Source organism: Perca fluviatilis, chromosome 1 (genome assembly GCF_010015445.1).
Source record: "Perca fluviatilis chromosome 1, GENO_Pfluv_1.0, whole genome shotgun sequence".
Taxonomy (NCBI): domain Eukaryota; kingdom Metazoa; phylum Chordata; class Actinopteri; order Perciformes; family Percidae; genus Perca; species Perca fluviatilis.
The window spans coordinates 1,882,458-1,893,110 of NC_053112.1; the positions used below are offsets into that span (position 1 = coordinate 1,882,458).

Sequence of the window (10,653 nt, forward strand, 5' to 3'; positions counted from 1 at the left end):
CATTAATATTATTATTATTTTTTTTTTGTAGTTTATTTAAATAGGGACAGATACAAAAAACATAGATTATTACATAAATAACAATCAATGCCTGTATCACAGTGTTTATAGCCATGGCTAATTCTCAACACCTGTCCCTAGGAGGGCTTTTAACAGTTCAAATAATAAAAGGAGTCAGATTTTTACAGTGAATACAATAAAATGTCCAAAAAAAACAGTTAACAACAATAAAAATAAGTGTAGTAAATAAACACATTAACTCTGACTCACATAGATGCACACCTCACATACACACAGCTATACATTTCATATGATCACACTGCTGCTGCTGTATTAACCATACTTTTACTAGTTTTTTTAAAGGTGGACAGTTTAGTTAGAGTCTTTATATTTGTAGGAAGCCAGTTCCACAGTTTGGCTCCTTTCACAGAAATATATAAATATATAAATATGAGTCTTAATTGCTGCTTGAACAAAGATTTGTGTGGGCCAGTCACACAGTCTCAAAGGTTCCTAGTTCCCGGGGAAAGTTCCTGCCGTTGAAAAGCATCGTGTATTAGTTTGGAACTATTTTCAGCGGCGGATTAATCCACATTTGGTGCTCTGGTGAGTATGAGCTAACTCAGTGGGATGGTGTGTGTGTGTGGGATCGAGTTAATATAATAAAGTGTGTGTGTGTGTTCATGTGTTCATCGTGATGAAGGAGCAACAGCGTGAATCACTGATGTGTTTTTACAATATATCAGGCTGTGATACACACACCCCCTTCTTCAGAAATGTTTTTGATGCATCATTTTCATAGTTCTGCTAATGGCAACAACGCGCCAAAGGCACCTGACCAAGCATCCTTATTTTACGCAATGGGAAAGAGAATGTGTCACACACACACACACACACACACACACACACACACACACACACACACACACACACACACACACACACAACACACACTTAAAGAGCAACAATTATGTAAAACCCTTTTATTTTACAAAACCAGATGTAGGCCAGAGATTATCTGCTCGACCTGCGTGAACGATGGGACTGAATTTTACCAACAAAACAAAACCAAACAGCTGTGTATGATTTACAAAAATCAATGTGGGACCCACGGTAATCCAGGGACCATGTCCCCCTTTGTCCCCCTCAGAGTCTCTGTGTGTCCAGCGACTAAACTCGGGGACTACTTCTTCGTAGGTGATCTTCACGGCGCAGGTGGCTGTGATCCGGAAGCCTTGCAGTGCGTCTTTAGCCACGCCGCGCCTGCGTCGCTCTCAAACTCCACGAAGGAGATGTCGTGTTTCCCGGGACCAGTCGCACATCTTTGAAACCAGGAAACCTGCAGAGGACAAAAACACACAAAGAAACCCTGTCAACACTAATCTTTATTTATAGAGAGCTTTTCATAATCACGTTACAAAGTGCTTCACAAAACAGACAAAAACGTAGAAAAACACCAAAAACATTGTATAAAGGGGCCCAAAACGTAGAAAAAATACCAAAAAATTGTATAAAGCACCAAAACGTAGAAAAAAACACCCAAAAGATTGTATAAAGCTCCAAAATGTAGAAAAAACACCAAAAACATTGTATAAAGTGCCAAAAACGTAGAAAAACACTTAAAACATTGTATAAAGTGCCAAAAACGTAGAAAAAAACACCAAAAACATTGTATAATTTGCCAAAAACGTAGAAAAACACCAAAAACATTGTATAAAGCGCAAAACGTAGAAAAACACCAAAACATTGTTTAAAGGTCCAAAAATGTAGAAAAACACCCAAAAACATTGTATAAAGCGCGAAAACCGTAGGGAAAAAAAGTTGGATAAACAATAAAAAACGTTTGAAAAACATTGAAAAGACAAACACAATAACCGTTAAAACGGACAGAGCAAATAATAACGCCAACATTTGTTTTGGTATTTAGAGTTGAAAAGACAAATCAGTTAATTAGTTGTCAATTATTAAACTAATCGCCAACTATACATGTATATATGCTATATATGTAGCGTTGCTAATTGTGTGGTCAGTGGTTATTAAAAATGAATCCCGAAAAGTGTAAACATTTACATATTGGTAGAAAAAAATTACATTTTAGCAAAAGAGAGAAAGGCAGAAACAGACAGACACACACACACACAGACACAGACACACACACACATATACACTTTTGAGTATGTGTATGCTTTTATGTGTGTGTGCGAGGTGAAAATAAGGAATTGTGCATCCATTCTTGATACATGGCCTAAGAGGAACCTCTAAAGTTTTTCATCCTCATATCTGAACCAGAAACGAATGTACGGTGGCGGTTTTACACAACTCGTTAACGTTGTGAAACGGTCACAGTTTGGTTATGTTTAGACACACACACTACAAAGTTAAGTTTAGAAAAAGATCATGGTTTCAGTTCAAATCAGAAGTTACTTCACGTTCTGGTTACGTATGTAACGCTGGACGTGACTTAGCTCAGTTTGTTCTGTAAGTTAAAAACAAAAAAACATTATCATATCACTGACATGTTGCAGATGTGTGGAGGTTTCTATTTGTGTCCAATAAACTTGTTGTTTAATTGGTATCGATGATGCGTTGCTGTGTAGAGAGGAATCTGCCGACACTGTTTCTTGATTATAAAGGTTTATTTACAACAAGGAATTCAGTATCAATTTACAAGCTCTGAAGAGCCCGGAGAGCGACCAGTTTCCCAGATTCTCAAAAGTCACTCTAAAGTTCTTTGTGTGTTGTGCCACATGTGTATATTCCATGAATTGGGGTGGAATCGATAACTGACCAATGGCTTCATGCCAACTGTCTCTGTCCTGGAGGGCCCCATTGATAATGCTTTTTCCAGATGTGTTTTCTGAAAGTAGCCCCAAAGTTCATCTGGGTTTCTTTGTTACCCAGAGCTTAAATACAAATCATATGGAATATGCAGATACAATAAGATGACCATATACCTCAAACTAAAATAAACTCTCCTGGTTAAAGTAAAGCTGAGTTACCTTCAAGTTTCAACAAACATAATAAAGGTATAAGCAACACCTTCTCACACACCTTCCTCCTCCCACCTGTTAGATAAAGACACACCTTTCTCCATATTAGCCAGACAGCATCCTGGTATTTCACAATAAGAGTGCACATGAGGGGAGGAAACAAACACCAGAGCTGCAGTAAGAGGAGGAGAAACACTGGAAAGAGGAGAGCTTCAACGTCACACTCCAGAAATGAAAGTGAAGGTTGTCAGAAGTGTCAGCCACGCTGCAGTCGAGACAAGTCTCTGTTTCTCTCTGAAAGAAAACTCAAACTGACTTCATCAGGTCTTTCTCAACAACACAGCAGAGTCTCTGCCAAACACTGGTGAGTACAGCTGGTCACATTTACACTTTCTACAACCAGGATTAACACTAAACTTCAGCTCTACTCAGGCAGCAAGTTCCTCTCTTTTCATGTCTTGTGAAATTGGTAACAATATAACTCTGGCTGTTTGTCTACAGGCCCACTATACAGTAGACCACTTTAACAGCTTTAAACAGTCTCTCTGTGTCAGTTCTCAGGACTGGAGTTTAGATTACTTCCTACTTTACTGCTATTGTTACTGTTTACGGATCACTTCCTGAATACACCTTCCTCTACCTTCTCTGGCTGTTTCACAATAAAAGCTTTCAAACAGAGAACCAGTGGGAGGCTTTTAATGTGAAGCAGCTGGAGGAAATGTAATGTGTTCAAGTAGCTAGTAGTAGGAGACAAAATGAGCTCTCAAAATGGACAGTTTCAGCCGTTTCCAGCCTATATATACACTGTCTATGATTCCAGCAGCCTTCAGACTGAACAGGAAGTGACAGAAACACTGTGGTCCGATTGTGATTTAAAATAATGTTATCACACCCATATATCAGATTGTACACAGTCTCCAGTTGTTTTTATTATGACAGAGTAGCTGTCAAAATGCTCTCCATGTGATCTGTTGCTGATTTTAATTAACAACAGACTGTAGATGATCTGTAATCTGAACAGATTTAGTCTCTCTGACTTCTAAACATCACTATCAGCCTCACAACATGTGTTCTGTTCACAATAAAAGTTTTCCACAAGAAAACTAGTGGGAGGCTTTATTTTTGTGAAGCAGCTAGAGAATATGAACTGTTTGACAGTATATATATATATATATATATATATATATATATATATATATATATATATATATATATATATATATATATATATATTGACAATGCTTTGCTGAAAGCTAAATAGTTGGTCACTCCTCTTAATTCTTCAAGTTAAAACGGTTACACTATGACAACCTCTATCTTACAGAGGACTTTACATACACCAAGGTGATGTGTAAGATTTAAGTTTTAACTCATGCCTTAGAACTTTTCAGCTGGTGCAACCCTTAAAATGTTAGTAACTCCAACCTAATTATAGATAGTTTCAGACTAGTCTATTGTCGCGTTCCAAACACAATTTTAACCCGTAAGGTACGGACTTCAAGTCACAACTCCGCACTCGGTAGTGTTTCAGGCAAAGTCACAACAAACCCTTCTAGCTAGCATTAGCTAAGCGTAGCATCCGGATTACCTAATGCTGAGGTTAGCCAGCTAGCTGATACTAGCGATTTCCAGTCGTGACATAATTTGTGCTCCATTTAATAAACATAACCTGTAGTAGTTCTAAAGGGTGTCACGATTTCGATTGAAATTAAGTCCCAATCTTGAATATCGAATAAAAAATTGAATCGTCGATACCGCCGCCCCCATGTCACGTCCGGTCAGCTTGTCAAGCGGAAAAAACCGTGTTGAAGTGCTGCGCGGTCAGTCAACCTCCTGTAACTTAGTTACCAGCCAATCGGAAGACACTACGGCAAGTGTGGAAGTATTTTGGATTTCCAGTGAGTTATGTTGACAACGTTTGCGTTGTCAACAAAACAGCTACGTATGCAAGCTCTGCTATGCGCGTGCTCCATATTCTGTATGTTTACCATTGCACATTAGCCTAGCAGTTAGCGGATATTCCTTCTGCTTATAGCTTTATCCCAACAAAACCGCGACGGTTGAATTTTAGCGCCTGCATGCCGTTTTGTATCCGCAAACAGAGCAGCTTATATTGGTTATATTAGAGAGAACAACAATTTAGCGGACTGCCCGAGGCCCCTATTTGCTATCATTCTGCTCAGCTGCTGTGCTGGCTCGATGGTGTTTTAAGCCCCCAACCAAGCCTTCAAGGTAGCGCTACTACCGTCGTCTTCAACCATAACCATAGTCTAAAAATAGCAGAGCAACCTGTGCTTAAAAAAGAAGAAGTAAAAATCGAGAATGTAATCGAATCGGAGAGTTTGGGAGATATTGACACCCCTAAGTAGTACACAATCGTTATGTGTATTGTTTTGATTACAGAATGTGCGAATTACTTTACGTTTGCTTATTTATCCCTCATGCCCTCCTTAAAAAACATTACTCGACACCTTCGAGGCAAAATGTCTCACACACAAAAACTGTTATTAAATCATCATATATCAATATGCTTTTCTGCTTTTTTTCATAAATCACTTAAACAACTTCTACCTAATCAAAACTACCAAACATTCAATCATTTTCAGGATTTTAACCCTTTAAATGCCAGTTTATGTATTTGAAGTATTTCATTTTTATTACAAAAAAATATTTTTTTCCATAATGAATAATATCCAGATGGGGCTTTGGTGGGGATTAGAGGCTTGGATATGTCAAAGATAAGCAACAAAACTGATTTGATTGCATTAGTATTTTTATGTAATTCCAGATACTCCCTCTGGACACCTTCGAGGCAAAAATGGCCCCATTGACTTCCATTATAACCACATGTTTTTGATCTCACTGCCTTTACAGTATAAAACCATGCATTCTGTAATGTCAGCATTTCATTTGGAAGAAAACTAGTCATATTTGACATTTTTACAATATTTCACCGGATTCACCCCTTTTCCTTGTAACCCAGTGCATGAAATTATAGTTATATTATGGAGCTCTGTGTGTGTTTGTGTGTGTGTGTGTGTGTGTTTGTGTTTTGTTTGTGTTGTGTGTGTGTATTGTGTTGTGTGTGTGTGTGTGTGTGTGTGTGTGTGTGTGTGTGTTTGTGTGTGTGTGTGTGTGTGTGTGTGTGTGTGTGTGTGTGTGTGAGTTTGTGTGTGTGTGTGTGTGTGTGTGTGTGTGTGTGTGTGTGTGTGTGTGTGTGTGTTGTTGTGTGTGTGTGTGTGTGTGTGTGAGTTTGCGTGAACCTGTAAGCAAGCAATGATCATTTTAGGGCTTAAAAAAGGCATCTTTTTAAGGATGCATTTTATGTGTCTTTGAAGAGGCGTGCTTGAATGAAAACATTGTCTGCTGCATTTGCTGTAAACTGGCGCTTATCATTTCAAATGGTTTGTGGGACATGGTGGCCCTGAAGACTGGTCTCCCACTATGGACATTCCCCTTTGGACCGGTCACACACAGCGCCAAGTGAGAAGTCCCATGTATGTTCGAATCTCTTGAGCATCCACATCACTCCATCCTGAGATTGAACACCTCCCGTGTAGGTTTGTCATTTCCTGAATCAGCTGGATCAAGTCAAGAGTGAAGAAAGGTGGAAAGAGGATGCCACATCATGGATTCTTGATATGGCATATCTCCTGGGCTCTGGCATCATGCCGGGTCGGTGCTTGAATGTTGCGCGGCGTCTCAGTATTAGATGGAGACCAGACTTGCCGATTCTTCACTGTCCATTCAATGTTAGGATGGACAGGATCTTCAGTGTCCTCTCCACTTTCAGAGGAAGGGTTAGAGGTGCTTACAGAGTTGGAGGACACCAGTGACCATTTTGTCAGACTCCAGAAACTTGTGTCATCTTCAGATGAGTCCTGCAGTTGGCTGGAAGATAAAGGCTCCTTCTCTTTGCTCCAGGTCTGTCTCCTTCTCTAGAGCCAGGTGCATAAACACACTAATAGTTGGTTTTGTTTACAACAAATGCAGGAGACAATGTTTTTTATTCAAGCACGTCTTCAAAGACACATGAAATGCATCCTTCAAAAGAAGCCCTTTTTTTCACCCAGATTTACACAAACACACAGACAACACACACACACACACAGCATGCATGCACACACAACACACACACACACACACACACACTCACATGGCTCCATAATATAACTGGCAAAAAGTAATGCGCTCTTTTTGACCACTAAAATTATCATTGTTTGTTTTTCAGATTTTCACAAACTCTCTCTCACACACAGACATGCATACATGCATGCACACACACACACACACACACACACACACACACACACACACACACAAACACACACACACACGCATTCATAAAACACACACACACACACACACACACCCACACACAAAACAAATATACACATATACACAGACACACATACACACACACATATACACACACACACACCACGCACCGCGCACGCATACGCACACACACACTCACACACAAACACACAGAGCTCCACAATATAACTATAATTTCATGCAAAATGGTTGAATCTGGTGAAATATTGTAAAAATGTCAAATATGACTAGTTTTCTTCCAAATGAAATGCTGACATTACAGAATGCATGGTTTTATACTGTAAAGGCAGTGAGATCAAAACATGTGGTTATAATGGAAGTCAATGGGGACATTTTTGCCTCGAAGGTGTCCAGAGGGGAGTATCTGGAATTACATAAAAATACTAATGCAATCAAATCAGTTTTGTTGCTTATCTTTGACATATCCAAGCCTCTAATCCCCACCAAAGCCCCATCTACATATTATTCATTATATGGGAAAAAAATATTTTTTGTGTTTTTTTTGTAATAAAAATGAGAATACTTCAAATACATAAACTGGCATTTAAAGGGTTAAAATCCTGAAAATGATTGAATGTTTGGTGGTTTTGATTAGGTTAGAAGTTGTGTATGTGATTCATGAAAAAAGCAGAAAGAAATATTGATATATGATGATTTAATAACAGTTTTTTGGCGTGGACATTTTGCCTCGAAGGTGTCCAGAGGGTACAAAATGAATCATTTAAGTATAAAAGACATGTAAGAGTAAAAAACACTGGATTTAAAAAATTTGACTGAAAAGAAGGATTCCTTCAAAATGTCATGCCATAAGAAGTAACACAGCAAAAATGATCACAAAATGAAAAAAACCTTCAGAAAAATGTACAAAAATGACCGAAAAGGGCAGCATAAGGGTCTATTTACATGTATACATAGAGTCTATTTATTTCTATTTCTCACCGTTAATCACCGCAGAGCATCAACAGGGGTCACCACTGTTGTTTATGTGTGTGTGACGTTAAAACCTGTAACTGGGATTACAACGATCTGCTACAAGGTCACGGGTAGTAACTTATGGGTTTAACGGTAACGGTTTGACAGCCGTTCCAGGGCACTTTCGCGAGTAGAAGGTTATGTAAACCGGGTTACGGGTTGCCTGGAACACAGCATATGTTTGAACTTACACATACGTCTTGCACCTTACCACGCACCACCAACCACAACAACAACCCAGTGCAGATAGTTAGGCATTGTATTATCTCAAATGTCTTAAAATATATAGTGTATTTAGCCGCTGTAAACCGGGCCGAGCCCCAAATTTGTACAATGTCTGGCTCCGCCCCGTGTGGATATATTCAGTGCTGTTTTGTCAGAGTAGCGAGCTTCACTGTGTTCCTTGTTGCTCACATTTTGGTGCAAGTCAAAACACCTTTTTAAATAATTAAAACTCTATTTTAATATGTTTTTCTTTTTATTCACACTATGTGTAGATATGGCGTGCGCAAACTATCTGTCATCTGAAGATCAGTTTCTGTGCTCCATCTGTCTGGATGTGTTCACTGATCCTGTCACCATACTATGTGGTCACAACTTCTGCAAGAACTGCATCACTGAACACTGGGATACTAATGACCAGTACCTGTGTCCGATGTGTAACAAGGTTTTCAACACAAAACCTGAGCTGCACGTCAACACTTTGTTCTCTGAGATGGTTGCTCAGTTCAGACAGTCAGCTCAACAGAAAGCCAGCAGCAGCAGCTCAGAGAAACAAGTGTCGAAACCAGGAGAAGTTCCCTGTGACGTCTGCACTGGAACCAAACTGAAGGCCCTGAAGTCCTGTCTGGTGTGTCTGGTCTCCTACTGTGAGACTCACCTGGAGCCTCATCTGACCATGTCAGGTCTGAAAAGACATCAGCTGATCGACCCTGTGGAGAACCTGGAAGGCAGGATGTGTACGGTGCACGATAAACCTCTGGAGCTGTTCTGTAAGACCGACCAGACATGTGTCTGCATGCTCTGCACTGTTTTAGAGCACAAGATGCATGATGTTGTTCCTCTGAAAGAAGAATATGAAGGAAAGAAGGCAGAGCTGGGGAAGACAGAGGCTGAAATTCAGCAGATGATCCAGAAGAGACGACTGAAGATTCAGGAGATCAAACACTCAGTCGACCTCAGTGAGGAAGATGCAGACAGAGAGATAGCAGAAGGTGTTCAGGTCTTCACTTCTCTGAAGGAGTCTGTTGAGAGAGGCCTGAATGAGCTCATCAACACGATCAAAGAGAAGCAGAAAACAACAGAAAAACAGGCCGAAGCTTTCATCAAAGAGCTGGAACAGGAAATCTCTGAGCTGATGAAGAGAAGCACTGAGGTGGAGCAGGTGTTACGCTCTGAAGACCACCTCCATCTTCTCCAGAGTGTCCAGTCCCTAAACATCCAACAACCTCCACCCACCAAGGACTGGACAGAGGTCAGTGTCCATCCATCATCATATGAGGGGACTGTGGTGAAAGCTGTGGTTCAGCTGGAGGAGACACTCAGTACAGAGATAAAGAAGCTGCTTAAAGCCGAAGCTGAAGAGGGTCCAGCAGTATGCAGTGGATGTGACTCTTGATCCTGATACAGCACATCCTAATCTCATCCTGTCTGATGATGGGAAACAAGTGTATGATAGTGATGTGAGGAAGAATCTCCCAGACAACCCAGAGAGATTTTCTAAGTGTGTTAATGTTTTAGGAAAGCAGAGTTTCTCTTCAGGCAGATTTTACTTTGAGGTCCAAGTTAAAGGAAAGACTGAATGGGATTTAGGAGTGGCCAGAGAGTCGATCAACAGGAAGGGAAACATCAACCTGAGCCCCGAAAGGTTACTGGATTATAGTGTTGAGAAATGGAAATGAGTACAAAGCTGCTAATGACCCTCCAGTCCTTCTCTCTCTGAAGTCTCCTCCTCAGAAGGTGGGGGTGTTTGTGGATTGTGAGGAGGGTCTGGTCTCCTTTTATGACGTAGATGCTGCAGCTCTTATCTACTCCTTTACTGGCTGCTCCTTCACTGAGAAACTCTTCCCATACTTCAGTCCCAGTCTTAATTATGGTGGTAAAAACCTGCCCCTCTGATCATCTCTCCTGTCAGAGTAAACTAATCACTTAACTTTGATTAATTTATTTTCATTCAGGGAAACAAATATTAATAATTAGTTTAGATCAGATTTTCTATATTTTTAATGTGATTGATTTACACTTCATTGTTAAGATGTTTTAAATTATTTGTATTCTATTACATAGTCAACAAATTCATTTAATGCATTCATCTCTTCAACACTGCATCAGAATATCTATTTTTAAAAACCTC

At 39.8% G+C, this 10,653-nt stretch overlaps 1 pseudogene; it reads left to right on the forward strand.

Moving 5' to 3' along the window:
* Positions 1 to 8,799: 8,799 nt before the first annotated feature.
* On the forward strand, positions 8,800 to 10,444 carry LOC120566623 (annotated as a pseudogene).
* Positions 10,445 to 10,653: the final 209 nt, after the last annotated feature.